Here is a 20,279-nt window from a genome sequence, read left to right as displayed (position 1 = left end):
TTTTGTATCACTAGTAAGTATATTTTTTCCTGTATACTTTTTATTCTGTTTACATTACTTTTCACTGCAGTTTAATATTGGAACCATCATATTTTATAGCCCCATAAAATTATAAAGGCTATACCAATTTCTAGCATAATATTTTCTATGGAAATTATGAATATTTTCCATTAAGTAAGCCTTCCAAAAGGAGCTTATAGTGCTCTCTCCACAGACAGTAATAATGGCAATAATATTTATTTAGCACCTATCATTTTAGATTGGCAAATATTTTCCATGAAGTCCCAGCCCTGTGTTTGCTTTAGAGTATGCCACTGCATTTTCTCTCAGCAGGAAAAAGAAGGCAAATCAGAGTATTGCTTTTATAGGTTCTCTACCCAGTGTGAGAATGTAAATTATAGCCCTTTGCTGAAATTTGGTCATCAGCCATATCAGGCTTAATATTTAAAAAATCACAAAAAAAGTTGCAGGTGGCACTAAATACTGACACATACTGACACACACCCTTTACCTTCAGCTCTTTTGGGACCCACAGGTATTTTTCTTTCCAATTATTTGAGTCTTCATTTTGCTTTAAGGGAAATTATTATTTTTCTACTTTTCTGAGGGGAAAATTAAATTGAAAGAATTAAGATGATTATGCAGGTAAATATCAACAGCGAGGATGGGTTTGATGTAAAATACACTGTTCCAAATTAGCAGTTTTTACTTTTTGTAATTTGATCGGTATTTTTAGAGTATAAATCCTTTAACTTTCATGCATATTTCAAAGGCATTCATCCACAAAATTTGGTATCAACACATATGGGTTTTTTTGCATACAGCAGAATTATCAGAAATGAAAAATTACAAACAAAAATAGCCTATCTCCTCTTAGAATGGCTTTCCTAGTTTTCTTCACAGACAGCTATTTGTTAAGATTTTTTTTCTTCCAATCAAGCGAAAAATTATTCACCTGCAGAGAAAACGAAATATTACCAGATTTTTTTAATGCTATTTTGGAAGGGTAGAGTCAAAAGAGGTTATATTTTAGCGGCTTTAATATAGGAAACCTTGATGTTCAATTTTCTAAAGACGTAGATTTGGAAAGAAATCTCATGCTGTATTTGTAATTTCACTCGAAAATAAGTGAATTTGCAAATTCACAAGAAAGCTCAAGTTTGTCCTTCAAGCCAAAAGCTGGAGATCTCTTGAACATACCAAGAACATAGTTGCTGACTTGAAATTGCAAGAATTTAATCGTTTTGTAATGTGCAAATAGGAATGCAGTGCTTAAGGATCCAGAAGAACCACTTCAAGCTGTTGTGGTAGTAACAATAACCATGGAAAGGTCACTCTTCTAGAATTTAACTTTAAAAATTAGAAATAACGCTCTCTTCTGTGAAAGAAAGAACTGTGTTCTAAGATTGTTATTTTGAATATTTAACACAGGTAAATGACAAGTAAAATGAAACACCAATATTTATTGATTGACGCTGTTTCAAGTATATATGTTTACCCTCTCACTTAGTGTTTTGTTATAGAATTGTAAAGAAATTCTTTCAAAAGCATTTTTATTGTGGAGTTATTGCACGAATAATCAGTTTATTTCACTTAATGTCAGGACAATTTTGTTTTTTTAACAAAAAAAGGTAAAAATCTTACATGGACTCAATACTTAGTGTCATTTCTTCGCCATAGCTTTCAAGATCATTTTCCTATTTACCTGACATATTGCAGCCTCACATTTTAGTCTCTGGTTACTTGTCTGTTTTCCCAGCATGGCATCAGAGCCCAGTAACAATGGCAGTGCCATGGTCTGTAATGGGCTGGTACCAAGTCAGCACCACAGAACTCAAACCTGTCTGGACCTCCCTGAAAACAGTTTTAGTCTGCAATACCAATTATCTAATGACCTACTGTCTACTCTGATTTAGATTTTTCTTTATTTGGTATAATATGCATCTATGGTTATGTACACAAATACAGTAATAAGAAGTTACTGGCTAGAATGAAATACCTATGGCCCTAATGTAAAATACATGTAGAAAATTATATTTATGGCAAGATAAAAGAAGCCTCTACTATCATGTACAGTATGATAGTAGAGGCTTCAAGTTTATAAGCATCACAGCCATGGTCATAAAATCACTTCAGCCTTCAGAGCTTTGCAAAATCAGTGTTCAGGCTAATTAAGAGAACAAAGAACAAGCATTCAACTCATGTAACATGCCCATTATAGAGTAAACAGAGAAAAAATGGGGATTTGCAGGAAAAGAAGGAAAAGAGCAAAGCATAATATTATAAAGCAAAATAGAAAAAAGTATCAAAATCATGTAAAAATCCAAGGATTGGGGCAAAAATACTGTAAATACTAATGATTTATTAGAAAATGTACTCATCTCAGTGAAGGACTTCTGATGCTGAAGACTTGCTCTAAGCATCTCTCCTCATAGTGAAAGTGTTGAGTTTAGGACCCTGCAGGGCAGTAGGAGGTTGAACATTCCACCAAGAAAGAAGAAGGGAACAGAATTCTTCCATTAAACTGGCATGACTTTTACTGAAGTAAGAGTAAATAACTGGTTTTAGGTATAAGGTATGCTTCTCTTGTCTCTAATAAGGTTCTGATTGTAAGAAACAAATGAGAATCTCCAGTTTATGTGCAATTAATGAGCAATACCATTCAGTGCAGTATTTTTAACCTTCATTTCCCCCTACTGTTATTTTTCCTATTCTCCTGTGAGTTGTTTTTTTTGTTGTTGTTGCCTTTGTCATTCTACCACTTTATCACATCCATCTACTTTTCAAATTTAAGCTTGGACCACAAAACTCCTTATGTGCACTCCCTCAAGAGTTTATTATCAGCTCATTAACCTTTCTTCCATAAAATCTTTCCTTACAAGCCATAGAAGGTACAAAAGAATTGTGTGAGTCAGGAGGAAGTGGGATTCTCTGATCTTCTGATTTTGTTTTTTAATCGCAAATAAATTGGATTAAAAAATGCTTTTTATGTCTTTCTGCCATCTGGGTTGCCCCCCAGCTGTACTAATCATAAGGAAGGATGTTGTTTGTCAATGGCTCCCTCACAAGTCTGCCATGAGTGTGCGATGAAAATGTGGCATCCTTCTACATGCCTTTGTGCCTGTGGACTGAGTTCCCCCGACCTTTCTTACCTGCAACCTGTGTTCTCCATCACAATGACATGCAAACTACTACACTTTTGAGGTTTCTATAATTACAAGCATGTTTTTCAGGAAAAGTCTTTCAAATACACATAGAAATAAAATGGGAAATCGATTTACCTTTGCAAATCTACCTATTACATTATAAGCTTTTCAATAAAGGAGTAAATCTGCATTATTGTGCCCCAGTATGAAGACATAATCCTGATAAAAGCCAGTATTCTCTGCTGTCATAATAATTCAAGGTTATAAGAACTAAATAGTTTTTCCTCTTTTATAGGAGCTTCTTTTTTTTTAATATTATGAATAATTTAAGAATAATGTTAAAGAATGCTGTCCCCTCCCTGGCCCCTCCCAAAAAATAGGGGGGATTAATGCTCCTCTTAGATCAGGGGACAGAAAATAAATAAGAGCAAAGTTATGGCATCATTATGCTTTGGATTTTTGATGGCTAAATACTGGTTGATCTGCTTGTCCATTTTCAATGTCTTTGCTCTCTATTATCTTTATTTGCTTTTGTCTTCTGAATAGCTGTCTATTACTCATAAAAATTTAGATTTAACAAAGTTTAAGGAACCTGTTATTTAAACAGAGGTACATTTTTCTGAAAGGCTGCAGGCTACTGGCTAGATGAGCCTACAGAGTAGCAGCCACATTTTTTGTGGAATGCCTACGCACTTCATTACGCAGCTATTACCTTTGATTTACCTTTGTTCAGGCATGAAGTAGCTCCCCTTACATTTCCTTATATCTCTGCAAGGTATTAGATTTCTGAAAATCCAGGCTCTATGTAGTAGTTGTATTGATTTAAGAAATGGCATGTGTTAAATCAAACCCAGAGGCTACAGCTAGTTGTTGTGTCTTCATAGAGAACTGGGGGAGAGCAGTTAAGTAGAAAATACTCTGAGTAGTTCACTGCCCATACGCTGGGCCTCTCTAGGAGAATACTATGCCTTTTAGGAAAAGACGGACAAAGAGAGAGAGAGATGCGTGGGTGAACCTCTGAGCAGGCTGCAGAGATCCTGTGACCCCAGGTAGGGGCTCCTGTGAGCACCCCGATGGAGGCAAGAGGGAGAAAAGAACCATTGCTTTCGGGGGCAATCACAGCACAACTTCACCTCTGACCCTGGGCAGGCTTGTGCCCTCTGCACTGCCCTGGCTGCCTCATGTTGGTCTCACCACCAATCGACAAAGTCAAACCAAACTTGCATTTCCACAGTCGTGCTCAGCTGCAGAAGAGACACCTTTCAACACCCATTGCATGTGTGCCTACGAGTACCTGTGTAGCTTTTGACACTGCTCCAAAAAACTCTTTCTGTCACAACATATTTGAGCTTTAAACTATCTAAGACATTCTTCACAGCATTTAGACCTGCCATACAGCCCTTACAATTATCCCTTTCTTTTTGAATAAATGAAACTGTATCTTAACTAATCTGCTTCAGGTGAATGTGTTAGTCTCATGAGAAATAGAAGAGGAAGAGCTGAAAAGCATATTATGGAAAAAATAAATCATATCATGCCAGAGTGTCATTGTCCTGTTCCTCAGCCATTTTTCACTATCTTCTAGTGTCATTGTAACCTTCTGTGCAAGGTTAAATGTCACAGTCTGGTTTTATCAAAATAGTAACCTTTCTCACATGTGAAAATTACTATACCATGGGCTATACCATGTTTCCTGGAGAGATTTGTTACAAAGACATGTTAGCACACTAAAAAGAAAAGCTGAACTGATTTCTATATTTGAATTAAGATGTGTCATTCATATGAAATATCATCCTACACTCAAGCCAGAAATTATTTCTGTAAATACCCCAGGTTTCATTTGGTTTTGTGTATGATCTTTGTATACAAATTAATGTTTTAAGTGACATCAAATTTAGTTTAGCAAGTCAAAAATAATAAGATGATTTTACTTTGATCAATCCCAAAATAATACATATAAACAACAAAATACTTGCAGAGCTGATTAGTATGGAGAATAGAGCAGATGAAGATCTCCACAAAATGAGAATTGAAGGAGCTATCCAAAACACACAAGCCAATCAAAGTGTTCAAAAGAGCTCAGAATATTTCCTAGCAAACAAAATAATAACACCAGAAAGAGCCAGTGCAAGTCTCAGGCATCTGCGAAAGGTGCTCCTAAGCAAAGTCTTGTAAGGGATGTCATACCAGAGAACCAAATGTAGGAAACAATGTGACATCAGTTTGTTACACATTTGCCTCCACAAAGAGTTTTATTCCATCCTCTGTCTCTTTCTGTCTTGCAGGGAGCTTGGATTTTTTTGGTCACCCTTATTTGCCTGCTGACACTTCATAAACTTCTGTAGCTAAGTACAGAAATATGAAGACCTAGTAAACTCTTTATTTTCAAATTTAATTTCCCTGGATAAGGCCCTAATTTGTTTCCTTGTATATTTTATTTTAATGAAATCCTTCATTTTTTAATGATTTATTTTCAAATTCCCTTTCATTCTGGCCACATTTAGACCTCCAGATTAGAATTTGATGACAATGTATATTTCCATTATAGAACCTTCAAGGATGGTGTCAAGCACAGTCAAAAGGATCTCTTTTTATTTTCCACTGAATTTTTCATTAATAACAAGCCTTTCTAGAAAGGAAGAAGTAAATGAAGTATTTATTTCTCTATTTTAAATGTTTTATGTCAGTGTGGGGCAGGGCTGTTCTTTGGAAATTCCACATTCTCAGAAGGGAAGAGAGAGTTTTGTGCTTCTTCTCTGATTCTCCCTGCAGTGAAAAACTGCATACAGCATTTCTCCTTCACTACTCCTCTAGCCACTGTGGCCTTTCACCACCTGTATTTCTGGCTTGTGAGTGCTCTAATCATCCGTTCTGTTATTTCTGGCCTTTATATATCTGCCCAGCTATTGATTTTAGCCAATACTTGCATGGATTGTTAAAACATGGAGTTGATTTATTTAGCTCTATATGAAATGTTCCAGACAATGCAATGTGTATCACTTTAGCTCCTGATTATACTGGAATTCAGTTGTTGTCAGCAACTGAGAGAATAACCAAAATGGATGTTTCACTAGGAAATTTCAAATAGCAAACCTAATGCAATTTTAATTTTTTTTTTCCTGAATGTCCATTTTCATAGAATAATACTTCTAAATAAACGAAAGTAGCTACTCCACTAAATCAAGGAATTCTTTCCTGGTGTCTAGGTTTCTAGCTTTTTATTTTGTGATATTACCCAATAAAATTTATTGCTACCATTTTTTTCCTTCCTAAATCATCTTTTTTTGCCTTTGGATTGTGCAACATTTATACAGACACAATGTCCTCATAGCCCTTTTCTGTTGTCATTTAGAAAAGATATACAGAGTGGAATTTGGCTTTTATGCTTCCTCGTCCTAAAATATTCTCCCTCATCTTTTGCTCATTTTTTGCCGTTCCACTTTGAAATTAATTTCATTTGTTCATTTACTTTCCTAGTAAACTGATGCCCAGGACTGAGTGCAATATTCCAGGCTTAGTTGCAGGACTGTTATGCTGTGAATGATGATTATTTCCTCAGACTTTGACACCTCTTTGCATGAAGCCCAAGAGCTCATTGGCCTCCCTTAATGCCATATTTTGGTATCTATTCATGCCTAATTTTCTGCCCATTACCACCTCCATGGTTCTTTAAGCATTGCTGGCTTCCAGGTGTCTCTCTCCTGCTCTATAGCTACGTGTTGGCTTATTTTTCTTCATATGTTATTAAATAGCCTTTTTCCAAGTTGAATCTCATTTTGCTCATATGTCCATGTTTCTAATATTGCTTCTTATTAATTTGTGCCATCAGTAGTGTTTACAGCACTTCCCAATTTAGTATGATATGTGAATTTCATTAAATTTTTGTTTACTCATACTTTCAGATCATTAATGAGGTTGTCAAAAATAGCTCTGGAACTAACACTAGTCCCTTCAGTGCTACCAGACAGCTCCCCCACAACTTGATACATGGTTATGTATCATTAGGCCTTGTTAGCATCCTTCAGTCACTTCTCAGTCTATATGAGAGTGTCCCTATCCAAACAATTTTTAATTAATTTTGAAAGAGATTTTGAGAGATAATATAAATTGATTTTCTTTATGGCTCAAAGAGGATTAATGCAAAAATAGGTTTTTGTCTATTTTCCTTTTTGGTGAGCTAAGATTAAAATTTTATCATCAACAAATCTATTTCTTTTTTTTTCCCCATAAAAATTAGTTCTGCTAATTCCTGATGATTCTATTAACTTCTAGCTATTCAATGATCATTTTGCACCTGACATTTATTTCTTTGATTCATCCAAGTTGAAATTTAGACTTATGATCTGATAGGTTCAGGATTATTCACAGTTCCATGGCCTGCTTGATTTTTTGCTAGTATTTCAGGAATGCTCTAGTTCTCTCTGAATTTTACAGCAAAATAATTACAAATCAGGCATTCTATTCCTTTATTGTCATTCCTTAAAATGCATATCTGCTACAATCAAAATGTCTGTAACAGTTTTTCCAAGGCTTCCCTTACTGCCCCCTTTGTCAGTGACTTCATGTATGAGTTGTTTTGAAATTGCCTGGCCTATCCTCTCTTTTTTAATTGGTAAAAAAAAAATCTATAATTTGCAACACAAAATTCCCCCATCTACTCTGGACCCTTTTTAGGAATGGTGGTCGGGGGTGCATTCTCCCAATCATATTTGATTGCTTTCTCTGTAGCTGGTGTTTTTAACCAGATTTCTTAGCACTTACAGTTCCCCAGGAGTATAGATCCATAGATTATAAAGCTACAAGGGACCATTATGAGCATCTGCTCTGACCTTCTGAGCAGCACATAACAGCAGTGGTTAGGAGAACCTTCAAACCACCTACTGTGAAAGCAAAGAGACACATAAAATGTTTAGAGTTAAAATGTCCTCATTTGTCTCTATTCAGATTCTCCTGGTATACTCATCACAGTAATATCTCCTGCAAGATCCAAGGGAATGTCTGCAGGAGCACATCTAATGTGATATATGCCTCTCTGAGGATCAGCTCAGTGGGGGACATGGTTTGTTAGAGCATCTCACCTATGCCCTTAGGTGTTAAAAAAAGGCTACACAAAAACCTAAAAAAACACGGACATCACAGGAGCATTTATAAAGATTAGGAAAACACTTCACCCTGGGGATTAAAAGGCTAAAGAGTTCTTTCTCCTCCCCTGGCACAGCAATCCTGTGGTAGGCTGTGTTCATTTTCAATGTTCAGTACACACTGAGCCCCATCAGGTGTGTGCAGAATTCCCTAGTTCTTTTAGGATAAGCAATTATCAGGTAATGACAGTTAGATATGGGAATGATGAAAGATTCAATTAAATTACTGATGCACTGCACGATCTCACATCAGATCCTAAATTATATTTCCATTGGCAGTTTGGGTACTGGCTGTGGTGGCATGCCATAAACCCAGCACATTATGTCCTGATAACAGCGCCATAAAAGAGATTCACTACTACTCTTACCCTCACTATTCACAAGAGTACATTTGTGGCAACCTTCCAATAAGGCTGAAAACTTTCCTGTTTCTTTCCCAGTCTATGATGTTCATTTACAGATTCTGAAAAATCATTGTTTTATAAATACATAAAATATACAAATATATGGTGTGTACAGCTAGCTACTTCTGCACTTATACTTGTATGTATAGCACCAATTTGCACTGAGTGTGTTTTATTCCTTCTGCCTGAGCATCTAAAGACCTAGGAGATAGCCAATTAAAAGAAATAATTATTTTTTTTAATCTTGCTGCATATATTGCACTGCTTGGGAAAGCAAGAGGAAATAGGGAATATTCACTTATTGGTATCTTTTTTATGACTTACAGTCTAAAGCAACTTCCAATGGAAATTTCTGAATGACAGTCAGGGCTGGAGCACAGTTTGCTGTGAAGTGGTTTTTTTTATTGCTGTTTCAGAAAAAAACTGATAACCTCACTATCCCCAAAGCATAGGCTTTCGAAGTTTTGAAGGAATATCTAGGGACCAAGCTTCTTCCCAAAAGACCTTGACTCCAGTTCTCACTGCATTTTTTGACTCAGCTAGGAACTCATCACTTGTCTCAATATACCTTAGAATATGGCCTCCAACAATGCTGCCTAAATTTAAAAACTAAAAAATTATAAATACCCACATATGAAGAGAATTAACTAGAGATCTATAACATATTTATATAATAAAATAAAAAGGTGCCTTCTTAACTATGTATACATAGTGCTTGCTGTATTATGTGTTCTGCAAAGAATATCCATTCAATAGGACCACTATTCATCTGGCTGCCCATATCTCATTTTATTATATGCTAGAGATGTATAGCATCTCTGAAAGAGTACTAAATGTTATTTTTAATGAAATTCTGAAATACTTCCAGGTCAAAAAAATTAGAGTGATTGCATTAGGATGATCTTGGATGTCTACAATGTGAATAAAAAATATAAAAATATAAATAATTGAAACAGTACACACTTTTTAAATCTTCTCCACTTACTGAAAGAATGAAACTGAATAAATTGCATATCTTTCAGCTTGAAAATTTCCTGTTGCCTTTAATTTGGCATTAGAATAGTTTATATAGCCACAGAAAGAAACTTGAATAAATGCATGGAATATTTACTTGCCACCAAGTAGTGTTTCTGCCAGCTTGATCTAGGAATGACTTATCCAGAGGTCAGAGAGTAAGTACTGGCAAACTAAAACCAATCAAAATTTAAAAAAACCCCAATTTTTGAACCTGAAAAACGAAAACATTTCCATATATTTATCATGACAAATATAGTGATTAAACAAAATTTCATCTCCATTCTGAGAGATGGGTCTCTGTCTTGATGAAAATGCAGTATAATCCACAGTGAGAAGAAAATCTCACAGAGCCTTTTAGTTGAAATGATATTAAAATTATTACAACAGCACTAAAATTTGCTTAGAACCACAAATATCCCAAGTCCTTAGATTAATCAATAAAAAACAGAGTATGAAGAGTTGGACATTGTGGGGAAAAACCAGAATTAGAAAAGGAATCATGATATTTTTTTCCATACAGGGGAACCCAGCAGACTGTCTGATTTTTAGGTCTGTAATATTTTGGCAAGTACAAGATACTATCTCACCATGTCAACATCTACATATTTAAGAGCAGGTAAATGTTTCAGATTCAATGCCAATGAACCTGAGCCTCTGTAAATACTAGTAGTTGTGCCCAACATAGCTTCGTGTTTAGCCTGAAGACTTATATGTCTGGGCTCCCAATCCCTAGAGCAGTATCTGATCTTATCATCTTGAACTGGATTTCACTCTGGGCTCTACAGCTATAACAAAAGATGGAAAAGTATTCAAAGTCCCCCTTAGAAACAGAGTAGTTTTCAGTTGAAGTTCTATGAAAAGAAATCTTATTATAATACCTTAGCTGTATCAAGATGCTTATTAGATTAAAAAGGCATTACAATGGGAATGAGCAGGCTAGTTGCAAGAACCAATTAATAAAACACAGCATATATTACCACTGGATTGAATTGAATCACAGTAGTGACAAAAAATCAGTTAAAATCTTCCATGTTCACTATATTTGTGCTTCTTTCTCTGAACTGGAAAGGAAAAAAAAAAGTTGAAAAAATTATAATTTTCTGGAAGAAATTGCAAGGTAATAAGAAAGAAGTAATTCTAATCCCTTCAGCAGAAACAGTCACTACCTATCCTGCCATCTGTTTTCAAGGAGTGAATGCTGACAATGCACTTGCATTGTCCAGGACCTGGAAATGAAAAAGGAAATCAGAACTGATCTGTGTCCAGGGTAAAGGGTTTAGCAACCTAGAATTTAGGAAACTATAATATTTAGGGATGCAATACACTGCCTGGGGACTTGAAGAAACTACAGATATCAAGGTTTATGAAGCTATTTTAAGTCTAAGGGCTTTTTAAGAAGAACTCATGCTGCTCTGATCTACTGTTGGTGAGAGTTTTGAATGAAGTAGCAGACTGAACTTGATGATCTCTGGTGGTCCCTTCCTAGCAGCAGTTCTATGATTCTGTGTCAAATTGCACTATCTGATTTCATTTTGGTTTCTTAGGTAGTACAAAAGCTATATTGCTTCCTTTGTCTAAGTGGTGCAGGAGTCAGCACCATCTTCAAAAGACACTTTTCCATGGAATTTTACTTCTTATGACACTGCCAGCTGTAACAGAACTCTAAACAAGCACTGGTTTTGATTTAGATACCCAGATTTATGTAAAATTCCACTGATTTAGGGTCAGACTCCACTTATCTACTATCAGAGCAGTTTCAAAATTTCTGGATGCTGGGAAGCACTACTGTCAAGGGACAGGACTGCCACTGTGTGCAAAACAGCATTCACTGAGCATCAGTGAACAAACTAGAGGTGACAATGCTCAGTCCACCTGGCCTCCTGCTACCCACATGGGTTACGTCTTCACTTTGCAAGCAACTGCTTTTCCAGATATCTCACAGACCTAGAAAACCAGTTTATTTTGTTCAATAGATTTCAAAGTACAGATGGAGCTGACCCATATGACACAGGAAAGCTTCACAAGATTTAAAAGAGAAAAAGGGACAATTAAAGCAGTTCTGGCATCCTCATCTCTAGACTGCAAGTCCTGCCTCTAACTAACAAGATCCCAAATATTTTTCTCAAATGCAATTGTTTTAAAAAATATGAAATTGACTGCTGACATATGCATGCATACTGGATATAGGTTTGCGTATGTAGTATGGTACGGGCTTTGCAAAAAAAATCCTAATAATCACTGCAAAATCAGGTTAGTGCCTCTTTTTTTTGTTTCTCTGTTGTCATATGTATTCCATGCCTGCATGAATTTTCATGCTATGAATATTCATTTTTCTGTCCCCACTTGTTCCCAAATTTCTTAGCCATAGTTTGGCCACTGGTATTTTAAAATTGTGTCCTTTTGCTTTATTTCTCCCTGCTTTGTCTCAATTGCATCTGGCTTCATCAACCCAGCATATAAAGAAAGGATAATGTGCCAAATATCACACAATATTTGATATCTGAAGTGTACCTATTGACCTTTTACTGGAATGGATATTTTAATCCCACACTCGAAAATTACCCTTCAAAAGACTTGACTCCAAATTGCCAACATGATATGTCATCTTCTAATCTGATGTGACTGGAATGATAATATTTGCTTTGATGTGCAATGTAATCCACTTTGACTGATCAGATGCAACCTGCCATAACACTGCAAAAGGCAATGAATCGTGCTCAGAAATTAGGATTATCCTATTTTTTGGAAATCAGAGTGAAAGTAGTCTATCTGTAGTTTACAGATACGGGGATTTTTCAAGTGCTTTTTAAACCAACAGTGATAACTGTCTTATGTAAATTATTTGTTTTCAATGTCTCTTGAGTCTGACTCTAGCTTTTGCTATAGCCTCTGCATTTTTCAGTCAAGAAGTAGCCAGTTTTTAAACCACTGCAGAATTTCTAACAATTGGATTTAAATTGTTAAAGAACAGAATATTCTGCTTGGAAAGAATGCAGTTTGGAGCTTTTAAACTCAAGCAGCTAACAATAGTTGCTTCCATTATCAAGGCAGGAATTACTTTGCAGTCTGAGATGCAGCACCAGGTGCAGGAAAAAGCAGCACCCAGCAGCACAAGGAGTCAGCAGCTGTTTATTTTTCCTCTCCTGTGATTTCAGATTGGACCACTTTTGGGGAAGATTTTACAGAATCCAGGGTCTCCCTGTGTGACCGGACAAAATTACTTGCAATCTGCATGGCAATCCTCACCCCCAGTCAGAGGCAAGTCTTTCTATTCCTCTGAAAATGACAAAAACCTTTAATTATAAAGCAGTGGAGGGATAGGTAAAAGTATATGAGATGGTTATCTGAGTGAAGGAGATGGACCAAGCCAAAAAGGGGTCATCTTAACCTTTACTAGGGCAACTGTAACCCATGAGCCCACAACACACAATTTGCTTAATTATTGAAAATGCTGCAGTTTCCTGTAATGAAAAATTTGCAGTAAGATCTGATGATGTGCAGAGCAGCAACATTCATTATTGCTCAATGTGCATTCAGCAGGCCAGGGCAGTGAACACAGCAAAATACACACATACAATGCTGTGTGTGTGGGGTTAAAGATGTGATACGCTGATGTGTCCAGTTGTCATATGTATCCACAGAGGTAAGAATGGAAGCATATTTCCTTCTCTAATTTCTGGACACTTCATATAAACCCTGGGGAGATTTTTGGTTTGATTTGGTTTTTTTTAACTTTATCTAAGTCAAACAGGCTATCAAACATGTTTTCTTCTTTCTGAATGGGAAAGAAGTATAGACAATCTGAAATAAAAAATGGCAAGTTTTAAAAATAGATGGCAATTGGAGATTTCTATTTCCATTACAAACTCAAATATTTAAGCTTAATTCTTTAATTTATGGCCCAAGGGCCTTAGTGGAACTTGTCTGTAATTTATCCAGGTCCAGTTTGATTTTGCTCCACTGGGATTAGAAATTCAGGAAGGGGAAAGTAGGTGCTACTTGAAGACAATATTCCTGTTCTTGCAAAGACAAGAAGGTGTTTAAAAGTATTGTAGGTGCTAGTTAGGCTTCTGATGCAATAAGATTTGCAACAGTATTTTTTGATGTGAGGGCATACAAAAAGGTAGTCATAGTTACAAAGAAAATAGTTTCTGGTTTAAAATTTTCATTAAATCCCCAAATATATAGGCAACATTAAATTAAAAAAAACCCTCAACCCTCATTTGATAAAGATAGTCCCCTGACAGGCAAATAATTCTGCAGCTTTTTAGGGTTAGGCTGATGTCAGACCACAACTAGAAAAATTAGTTATATTTGTCAACTCACTTTCCAGAAATGTAATTACTAAAAATGGTTCTCCTTTTTGATTCAAATTTACAACATGATCTGTCATTTTCTAATGTGAAGTGACTAGAATGATAACACATGCTCCCTAATGGGAAACACGGCCTGGTGTGATTGATCAGATTCAAAATGCCATACCGCAGCATAGGGCAATTCATTTTACCTAAACATTTAACCTTATCTCCTTTCCTGCAAAGCTGCAATGAAAGAGAAAACCTGTGTCCCACCTTGCTGAATTGCTGAAGATTTTAGGGTTGCATTTTTGCTATTGTCTTCTTGGCAGAAGAAGCGGTAGGCACTCATACATCCAAGGAAGAAGTGATGTTCCTTTTTCCTAACTTTCCCAACTTGAAAAGCGAATTGCAAATCCTTTTCCTCAGGTGCCCTTTCCACAAAGTCATCCTTACTGGATGTGTATCCTTGCTGGATGACACCCAAGCTGTCTCCCCCTACAATTCATTCTAATTCATCAATATTTATCCTGACCATGTTGTGCTTGCAATTGCAAGTGCAGTTTTAATGCTGTGGTTGTCACTGGACCAAACAGTAAATAGACATTGCAGTTTAACATATGCATATGGAATGAGCATATTCTCACTTCTGTCTTGTACCCAGAATTTTGAACTGACATTTTGTTACTCCTAATACAATTAGTGCTAATGGAAAAATGCCAAAATGTCAAATCATTTTCTATAAACATATATTAATGCCAGATGTCTAAGAATGAGAATTAAGGAGTTTACTCTGTATTTTTTATTGGATTTCTGACAACTTTAAATTTCTATTTAGATAGATCAGGAGTAAATATATAAAAATCAACCCACAAACTCTGACCTATTCCCTAAGATTTTGATAAGAACAAGTCTTTTAATTCTCATAGATTTCTTCCCCCTTTTCCACAAAAAGACCTGTGCCTTTTCATCTACTCTGTAGCACAGAGGAACGGAGAAAGCAACCAATGTGCCTTTTTAGTGACATCTAAGTATTCAATCCATGCAGCATTTGCATATTTCCCCCCAAAAAATATTCATAAGAACCTTTATCAAGGCCTATTAGAGGTCCTTAACAGACTCTAGTTTCAAAGACTTTGCAGTGGAACTTAGCCAGAGAGTGATGCTATAAGAACAAGTAAGGGAATTTACTGAACAAATAATTTCTGAAATAAAGAAAATTGAGAAAAAAATAGAAAGGTAAAGAGTTTTGGAGTAGAAGAGCCTGGAATAAAATTGAGTGAATATTTGAGTCAAAGAGAAGAAGACTCAGTTGAAGGAAAAGCAGGAGTGGAAGGCCAATATTCTACCACAATATTTCTTACAAATAGGTAAATGCAAGAAGTTTAGAATAACTTCTCCTAAACCAAAGATAATCAATACAAATTTATTATTACAGAAGTGGAGTTCCTGCTGATTTGCTGACCTGTGAACTTAGAAAATGAACAATTCTGAAGAAAACTATATCCTTACTTAAAACAGTATTACACTTAGAAATTTATCAATTTAGATAAAACAAAAAATAGTTGAAGTAGTTTTAACAGAAGAATAAAAATGCAAAAAAATTCAGAACATTCAATTTTTTTATTTGACCAACAAACAGAAGTGTCTTTTAGTTGTACAACCTTATTTCTAATACTGACATGCAGGAAGATAAAGCAAGGGACAAACCCAAATAACTGTGCACTTTTTCATGAAATTGCACACATTTCTATTTCAAAAGAATCACTGCTTTCTAATAATTCAAAGAACTGTTGTAACATCCTGCTCTGCTACAAATTACTCCCCCTTAATGGCAAGCCTCATTTGTCAATATTTTTACAGTAGTAATACTACAGAATCTAAAAGAAGAAAGGCAAATAAAGACAGAAAGATGGATAGACTAAGAGAGAATGAAACCCTGAAAACCGTATAATAAAAAGGATCATAGCAGGAACAAACGATGCATGGATGTATTCTTCTTTTTCAGAAATGTCAAAATATCAGGTAGCTTAATCAACAATACAGTAAGATTTTTAATTTTTTTGCCTAGTTTACACATTATTAATTACCTACTTTGTGGAGGAAGTTGATGGATTTTAAATGCTAATAAAATCTTAGCTGAACTAATGTAAACGCAACAAAAGAGTTTTGATATCAATACATGTGACTGGAAATATAAGTCTCAGTAAGACTAAAATAAGGCACCATGGTGATAGGAACAATTATACAAGTCTGTACAGAATGAGGCTTTTCATCCCAGCAGTGAACTGTTGACAGAGAAGATGGGAAGAATAGGACTTGTCCCTATTTGAGCTTCCTCATAATCTTCCCATTTCTAAAGGAACAAATCATTTCAAGAAGAGTTTAAAGGTGAAGCAATAGTATATCGCTTTGCAGTTTTGCTCATCTTATTTTTCCCCAATCAAGTTCCAAAACAGGAGTCCATGACTCACAGCAGAATTCTTCTCATCCTGTTTTAGTCACACACAATGGTATGCACGCACCCTATCTACTGTCTTCCACGGCGTCGGTGATTTTTCAACAAAACATATTTCCTTACATTTTGGATATGACATGAAATAATTTCAACCATTCCCAGCAGAGATGGAAGCAGGCAAAAAGACAAGAGGTACTCTTAGTATTACACAGCTGCAACAGCTGGCAGGTGGAAGTTTTGTTAGACATATTATTGCAAAAAGAAAAAAAAAGCAAGGATTTTTTTGGTACAAATGATATATTTTTAAAGCCCATCATATTTTTATAATGCTGCTTATTTTAAACTCTTACCATATGCTCTGCAAGTGATATAGGCATATGGTTCACATAACAGTACCATATGTCTGATAATATTTTACTGTATATTACAGCAATAGAAAACATTTATAATTTGTAGAGGGACTCAATTTAAATTATGTTTTATCTTCATTTTTTATATTTATAAATACTTCTGAAGACATATGTGAAGAAGGCTGTAAATCCCCCAAAGTGTTTAATATTTCAAACTAAATATTCAGAGAGTATTTTATGGCTAAAACCAGGCATTCATCACTGTGAAAAAAAACTACTGCCCTTTGGTAAAACATGGGAAAAAATAAAATAACAGTTTTTTAAAAACTTAAAATAAAAAATCAAAACAACATATATTCAAATTACAATGTACTTAAGCTTTTTTAAAAACACTTATGTGTTTAATGTACTTCTTTTTGAACAGACATTTGTCACTGTCTCATTCAAAATGTGAAGTGTTTGGGTTTTCCTTCCTTTCTTCTCTTTTATGATGTTTAGTTCTTTATTGAATCAACAAGGAAATGAGAGATGAACCAAAAGCAAACATGTATGCGACTCATTTTTCCCTGGACAAGATTGCACATGAAGAGATGAAAGGAGAATAATTGTATATCCTCTTTTTTCGCTTGTGCTATTGTACAGGGATTCTGCTCAGAGTCAAGTGCCACCATGTTAGACATTCCTTCCTTTGGGATACTTAACCCTACACACAAAAGTGAAACTAGGAAGAATGATTTAGAACAAGTCCTTCAACCCAAACCCATGCAAGGAGAGAAAATGCAATTTTGCTGGACTATTTTATTTTGCAGCGACTTACTTGATGGCTAAATACCACAGAAAAAATAAGGATGAATCTGATCTCATTATTAGTACAGCAAATTCAGTGACCTTAGATGATGATATGTGACACAATAAGAAATAAGAAAGAGGACTAGCTGACTGGAAGAGACTTTAACCATGATAGTTATGCTGAAGTTATGTTTTGCAAGCCAGAACTGGCAAAGCTTCTGCTGAGAATGTTACCGACCTGTGTACCTCTAGAATGTGATGAAGTAAAAAGAATTAATAAACTGGGAGACAATTAGACGGTCCAATGTCTCCAACAGAGTCAGAAAATTGAGAAGTAACAGAAAACGCAAAGACCTCAGTAGCATGGACATGCATGTGGCTGTCAGTAGACAGAGTGACCTGATATATATGAAGTGACCAAGAATGGAGGATGAAGAATTCATTTTTTCAGTTTAAAGTACTTACAAAGCATGCAGAAGAAATGAGTAAATTAATTGTGTTTAAATAAAAGAAAAACTAAAGCTTCCAGAAATCTGAGGGCTCTATCTTTTTTCTGCTATAGAAAATTTTATTCCCCTCGCTCTGGAGCTCTCGTTACCTCCCACAAGAAGACTTCTTTAGTCTTCTACTGTGATGATGAAGCTCCTCATTGGTACCTACTGAGCATGCTAGTTACAATTGCCATGTACCAAATGAGAATTACAACCTAACTGTGATCTAGAATAAGACTAGACTGTCATGAAAAACCCCCAGCTTTTGAAACATCAAGAGTGAAGCTGTATATATGTATAAATAAAAAAACTCCAAGCCATTTTAACCATTTCCTTTAAATGAACAAATTAAAAAAAATATACAAATAGGTGGGTTGAGAAACTAAATATTGCTCTTCTACAGCTGCCTAATTTCCGCCAAAGTAATTTCATGCCCCACTCTCAAAAGATAGAAAATTCTCTCTTTGTATAAAATATACAGCTTATTTTATAGTTCTTATCCTTTCAACATTTTGTTGAATAAAATATAAGAAATGGAATGGAAAATGGTTCTTGCATGCTTTGTTTGTTTATGTTAGCTGATAATTACATCAGCCTATGTATCATCCAGGTTTTCAGGCTGGTGCTTAAACTAGTAATTGTCCCTAAAACATCAGCACCAGTTTTAACATATAGCCATGCCTGCAGTTTCAGTAGCTATCCAGTTTGATGACTGAAGAGTGATGAACATCTGCTTTTAGATCTCTTTGAGGCCACTGTTTTTTCAGTGGATCTCATAATCAAGATACAAAGAAAGAAAAATTAAAATCGATTTCCATACTCAAAATATATAGTGAATTTGAGGGGGAATAGTCTCAAAAGCTATGAATTTTGTGTGGCAGAGAGGCTACACGTGTAACATGGCTGTTGTGAAATTATGATGTGTTATAAATGATAACATGGGATGACTCTCAGTTATATCCTTTCATCCAAGTCTTTTTAAAGTACTTGTTTATTAAGGCCATAATTAGGACAGAAAAACATCTGCATTAACAATGTGATAGTGATGTTTAGGCCTTTCTTTACTCTTAGTAATGTAAGTGAGATAAGGATAAATATGGTTCCTGATCCAAATTACCTCCCCTCTAAGCCAGTGGCTATCTGTTGTCATTAATCTGCATAGAGTCCTTGATTTGAAAGGGTTTGAATGGTAGTGGAGCCTAGAACTTTATTTTCATAGCACTGAATAATACTATCTCAACATTTCTGTCCATAAATATTTATTTTCTAAATCTTTGCCAGCTTCAGTTGTGATTTTTTGACCCCTGCATCCTGAGATTGATGTAGTAATGAAAAGAAAATTTTGTGATTGCAGAAAAGGCAAGGGTGAATTATATGCCAATGGTAATATACCAAGGAAATCATCTAACAAATAACAAGCCAAGACAAAAGCCAGATTTCCCTTACAGATTTGTTATGTCCATAAGAAAATTAAAGCACAGCTCAGAAGTTAACAAAAAATATATGATCAAAAATGATCAATGCTGTTTTTATGAAGGAAGAGTAATAACTCCTTTTTTTTGAACTGATTTTAATTTCTTACACTGTTTGTGTCACAAGTAGATGAACAACTTATGTGATAAACAAATACACTTTTTCGTTCCCTTCATTCTCTTGAAAGGCGGTTTAATTCATATTTTTCCCTTTTCCAGATAGTTTTTAATATTAACCTGAAGTCAAAAGCTCACATCTCTCTCTTAGAATTATCTTAATACTGAGATAACATGGAACAGTTGTTATTTTAGCATTTTCTAACATTTTCTCTGACCAGGACTTTCTACACAGCTTGCTTACTAAGGGAAAACTTCAAATTTTCTTCTCTTCTTTACAGGCTGATTACTTTCAAAAACCAGCAGGTTTAATGGTCTCTACATAATACTGGATTCACATCCTTTCCACCCTGAGGCACAGCATTCATGTCAGGGTTTGAATGGGCACATGGTATATACCCCACAGAATTAGGTTTAATTAGTTCACTGAAGTAACCTAAGAAATATTGGAAACCCTTATGAGTGCCTTCTCAAAATCCTAAGCAATTTTTCAGGTTTAACTAATGTTTGATTTGAAGACTAGCTGAAGGTTTGTGGGTCTTTTCTTGTCAGGACCGAAAATGTTACATATATATTCTAAAAAATAGTTCTGAAAAACA

Source organism: Melozone crissalis, unplaced genomic scaffold (assembly GCF_028551555.1).
Source record: "Melozone crissalis strain CALT ecotype California unplaced genomic scaffold, PUWL_Pcris_2 ptg000006l_1, whole genome shotgun sequence".
NCBI classification, from domain to species: domain Eukaryota; kingdom Metazoa; phylum Chordata; class Aves; order Passeriformes; family Passerellidae; genus Melozone; species Melozone crissalis.
This window is presented reverse-complemented; position numbering follows the sequence as displayed.